This window comes from Denticeps clupeoides, chromosome 1, assembly GCF_900700375.1.
Source record: "Denticeps clupeoides chromosome 1, fDenClu1.1, whole genome shotgun sequence".
In the NCBI taxonomy this organism is placed as follows: domain Eukaryota; kingdom Metazoa; phylum Chordata; class Actinopteri; order Clupeiformes; family Denticipitidae; genus Denticeps; species Denticeps clupeoides.
Genome location: NC_041707.1, coordinates 17,959,212 through 17,968,416, shown reverse-complemented (window position 1 = coordinate 17,968,416; position 9,205 = coordinate 17,959,212). Strand labels below are relative to the sequence as shown.

The 9,205-nt window shown below is 42.3% G+C and overlaps 1 non-coding gene across 1 annotated transcript; it reads left to right on the top strand.

Moving 5' to 3' along the window:
- The first annotated feature begins 914 nt into the window (after positions 1-914).
- On the top strand, positions 915-986 carry trnag-ccc (transfer RNA glycine (anticodon CCC)). The gene has a single exon. It is a non-coding gene; the product is annotated as a tRNA-Gly (tRNA).
- The last annotated feature ends 8,219 nt before the right edge of the window (positions 987-9,205 follow it).

The window sequence follows — 9,205 nt, the reverse complement described above, 5'->3', positions numbered from 1 at the left end:
TTGCGCTAATTAATTGCGGTAACTAATATAGAAGAGGAATTGAACTATAATAATGCAAAAAAAATCTGAGGAAAACATATTGGTGATTGACAGCTGTCACAAACCCCACTTCCTCATTGAAGTGAGGAGGATGACTGGAGGTTACAGTGTTGCTGGGACCACTAGGCCACCACTGCCCCCAGTGGCATGGTGGCAACAGAGGTGGGAAATGGGTGGGGTGGCGATCAGGGAGCTTTGGATAACTGTTTTAGTCAGGTAACTGGATTGAAGACCACATAAATCACAGGTTCAAACCCCACTTACTAGTTATCTAGTTATCCACACCATCCTTTTGGTCCATTGGAGCAGCAGTCCCAAGGTAAGATTAGGATGTGTGCGTCGTCCCCTCCTCCCACCCCGACCTCATGGATGTTCTATGGACTCAGACACACAAGACACTGGAAACGATTCAGACGATTCTGATAGGAGAGTCTGAGATTTAAGGTGTGGCGCCAGAGGACATGCTAATAGACCTCTGGGCCTGGCACAGGAAGTGCCTGCTGTGCGGCAGGAAGTGATGTCATGCCTCCAGGGGTGACCGATCTGAAAGATCTGGGGAAAGAACGCAGATAACTGAACATCATGAACATCAGGATGCACGTCCATGAGAACTGTGAATTTAAGGATCACTTCAGCTCATAATTAAAGGGCTCTGCTAACAGAGGCTGTTACTGGAGACCAGTCAGTCAGTCACTTAGCAACAGCTGCTAAACAAATCACTGTTTTAATTGTAATTTCAGGCAGGCAGTAAAAACAGATTTAGTGGAGTTTGAGATTTGGTCAGCAGGAGATTTCACAAGCTGTAGGTACAAAAGAAAGCCACTTGGTGCTCATCTTATGCAGAATCTGTGGTATTTTAAAAGAACCAACGCAGTGCATTGGTGGTATAGTGGTGAGCATAGCTGCTTCCCAAGTAGTGGACCTGGGTTCGATTCCCGGCCAATGCAATGGACATTTTTTGGGGCAGTGGTGGCCTAGTGGTTAAGGAAGCGGCCCCGTAATCAGAAGGTTGCTGGTTCGAATCCCGATCTGCCAAGGTACCACTGAGGTGCCACTGAGAAAAGCACTGTCCGCACACACTGCTCCCCGGGCGCCTGTCATGGCTGCCCACTGCTCACTCAGGGTGATGGGTTAAATGCAGAGGACAAATTTCACTGTGTGCACCGTGTGCTGTGCTGCTGTGTATCACATGTGACAATCACTTCACTTTCACTTTCCGTTATTAGAATATGCAGAATTTATCATAATATCAGTACATACAATGTGAGCAGCTTGTGTGTGTGTGTGTGTGTGTGTGTGTGTGTATGAGTGTGTCATGCCCTGCAGTCTATGAACTCACCCTTTGACATCCCATCTCACATCAGCGCCATGGACAGACGTATTAATCAGTCTTTTCATCCAAGTCTTTCTACAGTACAGTAAATAAGCTCAGGCTGAATCTGCGGTAAGAGAAATAGGTTCCTGGTACCTGTGACCCAGCTGACCCACATACTTAACCCACCACTGACCCAGGGGACTCACCTGTAATTAGTCAATGTGGATGAGGGGGACATAAATAAATTCAGTACGAATGACACCAAACTAATCACCATTCTGCACAGTCTGGGCTTGGGACTCCTTGCCTGTCCCCGCAAAGAAAGCAGAACCCATGGAAGGGGCATTTCCTGCAGCTGAAACGAGAACCAGACCAAAATGTAACAGCCAAGAAAAACAAAGAAAATTTACAGACATTTACATGCAACAGTGTTGATCAGATAAACACAGTGACAAAATACTGAAATATTTTGGAAAAAGAATATTAAACGCTTCAGGTATTGGTAGGAAAGGGGGCATTAAACGATAGAGCACCGCCCTCTGCTGGGGAAAAAAGACCTCTGCAGCTCAACCTGTTCCCGTGACACATCGCAACCAGGCAAATAGTTTTAGTTGAAAAAAACAAAGACAAATGAGTGCCCTTTTTATATGTGTATATAAATAATACATCACAACCATGCATCAGATTAAACACTGAAATTGACTTTTTGCCCCATCTCCAGCCCACTAGGGGTTGGATTCTCGCTCTTGTTGCGTTGATGTTTTGTGGGGCAGTGGTGGCCTAGCAGATACAGAAATGGACTCATAATCAGAAGGTTGCAGGTTCAATCCCTGAAACACCAAGGTGCCACTGAGGTGCCACTGAGCAAAGCCCCGTCCTCACCTACTGCTCCCCGGGCGCCTGTCAGGGCTGCTGGGTTGTATGCACTATGTGCTGTGCTGTGTTTTACAATGACGATCACTTCACTTTCATACTGAGGAAGTGGTGACCATAAACAGAAAGTAGCACTTATTTGTCTTTTTATTTTTACATTTAGAAGATGAAAAACCTATAATTAGTTTCACTACATCCTTTAAAAATGTATATACAATTTATATGCACACGGTGTCATCTTATGAAAAAAGTCAGTTTTTCAATGACTAATATTATCAATAAAAAACATAAAAAAAGAATGCTTTATTGCCCTACAAAGGGCAATCCAAAAACCTTTATTGAGAACAGCTAGACCAGCAGTAAGTGTGCTTACAAGATCTAGTAAAAGTCTTTTAATGAAATAATTTTGAACCACACTAGTGACCTGACATGGAGGGATAATAAATTGTGGGTTGGGTTTAATTATATTTCCTTCTCGTGCCTGCGGCCACAAACTGGCCCACAGGCGATAGTTTATCGCTGGAGCTCTACGAAAAAGTGACCTCAGAGACGATGATGTTGTCCTCCAGGGCCGATCCACAGCCCATGCAGACTGCATCTCCCCTGGACTGGTCAACATCAATGTCGGTCCCACCGCAGGTCCTGCAGACCCTCATGATGGCTGCAAGGCCGGAGGGTCAAAGGGGACACCTCTGAAAGGGAAAACGAATCTGGATTAGCCACTGCAAATGCAGATACAATCACACACACCATTATGAATCTGGTAATATCTGTACACCCTAAAACCTCACAGATAAAGTGTCTATTATTAAATATCAGCACCATTGCAGTGGTATTAAATATATGACACCTGTAGTGTCACATGAGTGCGTGTGTGACCTGTAAATCTCCTTTGCCTTTACGTGTTCCACTAAGATGTGACATTATGATAATATCAGAGATATGTAAACGGCGGGTTTAATGGCAGAGAAAGCCCCCAGTCCACGAAGATCTTCCAGGCAACATTACCAACCTGTTTACCATAGAACGCTAAGAACGGAGATCCATGTATTGATCTCATCTGCTCATCCAGGTGAGCAGCCTTCTTTACTTCAGCATGAGACCACAATAAAATAAATAGGGTTTAAAAGTTTTGTGCCACTGAAAACTCACTTGTTTAGGCTAAAATAGGATGTGTAGAAATACTATCCTGTTTTCACTGTACAATTTGCCTTGGAACTTTACCCATATGCACATCCTTGCCAAGGTGAACAGTTTCTCAAGGCCTTGCAAGATCCCCCTCCCCTTGGGTCTGATGTTATATTAGTAAGGTCATCCTTAATAGTTGTCCAAAAAGTTGAAACCTTATTTATATTACATGGAATTGTACATATTAATAAACCTATGTGCATTACAGCAAACATTCCCAATAAAATCTGAGGTAATATCACTGAAAATAAGCAGTCTCAGAATCCAATACGACCAGCCCAAAGGGATCCCGAGTCACACATTCACTGCCCAACAATGTGCTCATGTGTGTTCCCTCAGAGCTGCTCGGATTTTGGGTCAACACAAAAAAGCTATTTACTGATTGAGAGGTTGTCAGTAGCTGAAACGTTACTTGATGGAAGTGAAGTGATTGTTATATGTGATACACAGCATCACAACACACAGTGCACACAAATTTGTCCTCTGCATTTAACCTAACACCCTGATTGAGCAGTGGGCAGCCATGACAGGCGCCCGGGGAGCAGTGTGTGGGGACGGTGCTTTGCTCAGTGGCACCTCAGTGCTTGGCCACCACTGCCCCAGTGTACGGCACCATGTGCAGGTTTATCTGTGGATGAGTCCACTGACTTGTGTGACGATGCTCAGCTGTTAGTCTGTCGGGTATTTCAACACAGACCACAGAATTCTGTGAAGATCTTTTAGGGCTCACCTCACTTCAGACCAGAAGACATCTACATGGACATTAAGGAGCTGTTAACAGAGAGAGGACTAGAGCCAAAAAAGTGATTTTAATAACCGCAGATGGAGCCCCTGCTATGATAGGGAGAGAGAAAGGAGCTGTAGCGAGACTGAAAGAAGACAATCCTGAACTCACATCTTACCATTGCATCATTCACCAATCTGTCCTCAGTCTCTCCCTGTCAGACGAGCATGCTGAGGTGATGAATACAATGAGGCAAATGATCATTTTTCTCAGGGCATCTTCTTCCTACCAGCATCGCATCAAGAATTCCTCAGAGAAGTCGATGCTGATGATCTTTTGCTGCACGATAATGCGAAACAGCTCAGGGTGTTTGTGGTCCATTAGGAGGGAAGCAGCATCTTTTTTGGTAGAACTAAGAAGTCAGAAGGCAAAAGAGTTTTCTCTCTTTTTACAAAATGAGAAACAGATGGACAATGTGACCTTTTTGGTTGATATCGCTTCACATTTGAATGATCTGAATTTGAGGCTACAATTCAGATCATTCAATTTGTGACCTGATGACATCTGTCTGCTCCTTTCAGAGGAAACGTCTTCATGGAAGACTTGCAGAGAGACTTCACGCACTTCCCAGCAGTGCAGGAACAGGTTCAGGGATGACGAGATGCTGTTTCTTTCGTTGGCTTTATTGATAAGCTGATTGTGAACTTTTTTTGCAGCCGTTTTTACAGCTTCAGCTTTGGACAGCAACTCACCACGTTCCTTCAGAATCCATTTCTCATCACTGCTGTCAGAGAGTTCTCAAAGGAAGTCAAACAGCACTTTGAATGGGCAAATGCTGGATCCTCTCCAGATGGAATTGCTCGATCTCCAAGAAGATGTGGCCCTGAAAGAGCAGTTTGTAAGAACTGACCCTTCCACTTTCTGGCTTCAAATGGTTATTATGACAACTTTCCCTGGTCTGAGCAAAGTAGCCTTGTACATATTGACCATGATTGGCTCCACACACCACTGCAAGACAGCTGTCTCGACAATGAACATAATTAAAACTAAATATCATTCCAGGCTCACAATCGAGCACCTCCACATGTGTATGAGAATGGCCCTGACTCCATTCAAGCCCAGGTTAAAAATCCTGGCAGGACAAGCTAGAGATCAACCCTCTCACTGAACAAAAAAGCAGGGGAATATAACAGGGGAAGAAAGTGAGCGTCTAAAATTGTTTAACTGTTAAAATTTGTTCGTTTATTTTCTATAAAAGTCTGCTGAGTCAAAATGTGACACAGAAAAGGGGAAATTCTCCCTTTATTTTTTTGAAGTTCAGAACTTTATTTAAAAATGCACAATTTTTATGCACAATTTCCTTTTATTATGAAATGCAGCCCTACTCTTTTTTAGTAAACTATAAAACATGCATATCAGCGGTCATACATGTATGTTCAGTTCTGTGTAATGTGACAATAAATATTGTCAATGTTTTTTAATTGTTCTGAATTCATTTGATTTGACTTTCAGGTATTAATTACATCAAATGTTGATTAAATGAAAAATGAATAGGATACTATTCACACTAAACAGTTATAATCTTTTGGACCTTTGTTTCTAGAAATCTTTTCTAACTGATCCTCTTTACATTTAGTTGAATACCCCAGATGTAGAGCTTTATTTTCCTGACTTTTTGTCGAGCTGAACTATACAGGCGAAATCCGTGTGTTGCAGCATGTAACGATTCAAATAATGCGTAGGGCGCTCAGCAACGTGCGCACGGCATTTTGGGATCTGTAGTTTATGTGCAATCAGCGCTTCATATCGCCGATATTAATAGATCTATACAAAGTAATCTCGCGGGATGTGACCCGCGGGCCGCGAGTTTGCACGTGTACCTTAATGGCTCATTTTAAAGTGCGCCTAATGAAATGTTTTTATTAGGCTATTTGTAAAAAAGGATGAGAATGTGGGAGTACGTGCGTAACTGCTTTTACAAAGTTTACGGGCAGGATTTCGCTCTCAGATCGGGGCGCGTCTTTTTGGCGCATTACGGCAGATTCGTGAAAACTCGGCAGATTCTGGCACTGACTGCGGGCGGAGACGTGAGGATGATGGCGACGGTGTCCGTGGCGTTCTAGACAGTTTTAATTCAGCAAATAAAAAAAATGACACTACAAGCAGTGCGGCGCCTGGCGAAACCAGACAGGAGAGAAACAAAGAGCCAGAAAGGAAAGGAGGCGAGTTCCATCTACGCCAAGCTGCGAGTCATCACCCCAACTTTGCACCTCTGAGTGAGTGATGTTGTCCCCTTCATTAATATTTCTTTATTCTTTATAGGTAGAATTTGGGGAAGTTATTGCACGTTGAAGGCAGTGAATGCTGTTACACAGTAAAGATGCATACAAATATACAAAAAAAGGTTTAATGTGAATTACACAGTTTAAAATAACTTCTAAAGTGGAGTTTGAGACCACTGCTCTATGGTAATGCAGCTTTGAGTTATTTAATTTGGAATGTTAACTAGTTTAGTAAATCAGTACGTTAGTTCTGTTGGTATTACATGAACTATAGAACGTTGTTAGTTGTAGTAACTGTTTCTGAATGTACATTTATAGAGGGGGTCACAGATGGTCCCGTTTCCTTCCAGTGTTGCGCAAACCACCAGATTTTGGAAAGGCAGCGCATTTTTAAAAAGGAAATTGGGAGATGCTTCCAACCTCGCTGCCCGATGAGTTTTTTTTTTAATCTGCCAGGATTTATGAACTGAACAATAACTTGGTGTGCCAGAACACACACACACACTCATTTCCCCTTTTAGGTTTGAATCTGTTAAACTAGTTATATTTTAACACCCTTGTAATTATCACATTAGTTCCCATCCCGAAACTGAGATGAACAAGTACTGAGACAGAGACGTGAGACTGTGGGGAGTTTATTTCAGTGTCAGATTACACTGCCGGCTTTTAACTGTGGAAAAGAAAAATGAAAATGAGATGCTTTGCTGCATAGATGCAGATGGAGTTAACCTTCATCTTCAGTGGGGTTTAATGTAGTATTAATGTGAATAAAATGAGCTTTAATTCCACCCCCCGTGGAGTGGGCCAGGGTCCACCGCGGACGACACAACATACAGGTAAAAGTGTTCTGTTTTTTTACACTACAGTTCAAACTTTGTGGATCATTCAGTAATTTACTTGTTTTTCGATTAAAAGTATAGAAAAATTACTGGGAAGATATGAAATAGTTATGGACAAACATTGAAATAATTATGTATTCAAACCCACATCTGTTGTGTCATGAAGGCCAATTTTGTTTCTTCATTCAGTGCTGTACTAAGATTATTGAAAGGGTTTTATAATAATCAATGATTTTTGGATCAATGTCAGTCTCTTGTCAGCAGCCATCAGTGCCATGAACCTATCTGCCTGCTATTCCTCCTCCCAGGTAACACCTCGCTTCACCTTTTCATGTCCGGATAGCCATTAGTATTCTGCCTGTTTCAGATGCAACTCTGCTACACTCTGTACAGCCCCCAGCGTATGTTAACCCAGTACAGCAGCAACAGCTACTGCAGCCACGTATTTCTGTCATAATGTCCATGTTATAGCGTGTCATCCAATGCCATCCATGACCACCAGGTGGAGTTCTAACTAGAAGCACAGTAATGGAGGTTCCCACTCAGGCCTGTAATCAAGTACCTGATGTTTTATGTTCCCAGCATGTAGATCTTCCTTCGGTTAGTTCCCTGTCACCCCAAGAACATACTGACAATGTATAGAAGCCCCTTCATTTCCTAATTTCGTTCATGATGATCCTTTAGAGTTTGCTATGTTGAAAATGGCTCTGCATAACTTCATCATGAATCTGAGCATAGCCCACTTCCATACAAACATGCTCTGACAGCCCTTCAGCAAAGATATGGGCAGCCCCACCACTTTGTATGGAGAGAAATAAGCACAATTCTTAATTGACCTCTGGTGCGCTCTGGTGACTCCAAACACTTCAGGGACTTTGCAGTACGGAGTCGGGTCTTAGTAGGCCAGATCCAGTCTCTGGACACTAATCAGGTAGCTGCAGAGTCGGGCAGTTCTTCACATGTACAGCAGCTCCTGGCCAAGCTCTCTTCAGACCTCATGGCAACCTTTGCCAGACATGCCCGCACAGCGAAGCCGGATACCTCCTACAACCTTGTGGGTTTTGCAGAGTTGCTTAACAGGAATCTGAGTGCCAGATGGTGGCAGCTCAAGAGAGTCAGAGACCGAAACGAGAGCTGAATGTCACTGGTCTGTATAATGTTTTTCTTTCCTTACGATTTTTCTTGCCATTATAAGTGATCTCAAACTCTGAACCGTGCTGTGACCAGACCCTCAGTAACGTATGAAGGCCAGCACTGTATGGACAGTAGATCATTAAATCATCTGCACACGTCAGGTTATTGATTATAGTTCCACCGACTACACATCCATGTACACATTAAAAAGAAGAGATGACAGAACACTTCCTTTACTAACCACATGACAAACATCAAAAGGGACGGACACACAGTTACCCCATTTAACGCATTCACTGATGAGTGAATCAAACGGGTAGAATCTAAATTAAGGAGTTGGGGACCCCACTGTATTGTAACGTATAAAATAACGTTTCATGAGTCGCACAATCAAACTCTTTCCAGAACCTTCGGTACAGAGTCTGAATCCCCAAAAATAAGGATTTTAAAACATAAAATTTTAATTTAAAATATAAAAAAATAACCATTAAAATGACAACAGGAACAATAAGTCTCATAATCCACAGTAAAAAAAATAGATAAAAAAACAAATGCATGAATTTGGATGTGAATCATACAGATTCTGAATGTCCAAAAATGAATCTACTGCTGACTGTAAAGAAAATGCTAAATATCTAAATGCTAGTCATGAATTTGTAATGCTCTTCACGATTCTATCTATTATTAATTTCTATTTAATTTGACCAAATTGGTCTTTATTAGTTCCTTCATTTTAATGTATTAGGATTCTTTAAGGCAGGGGTGTCAAAATCGTGGTTCGCATCCCGTGAGATCACTTTAAATATTCGCT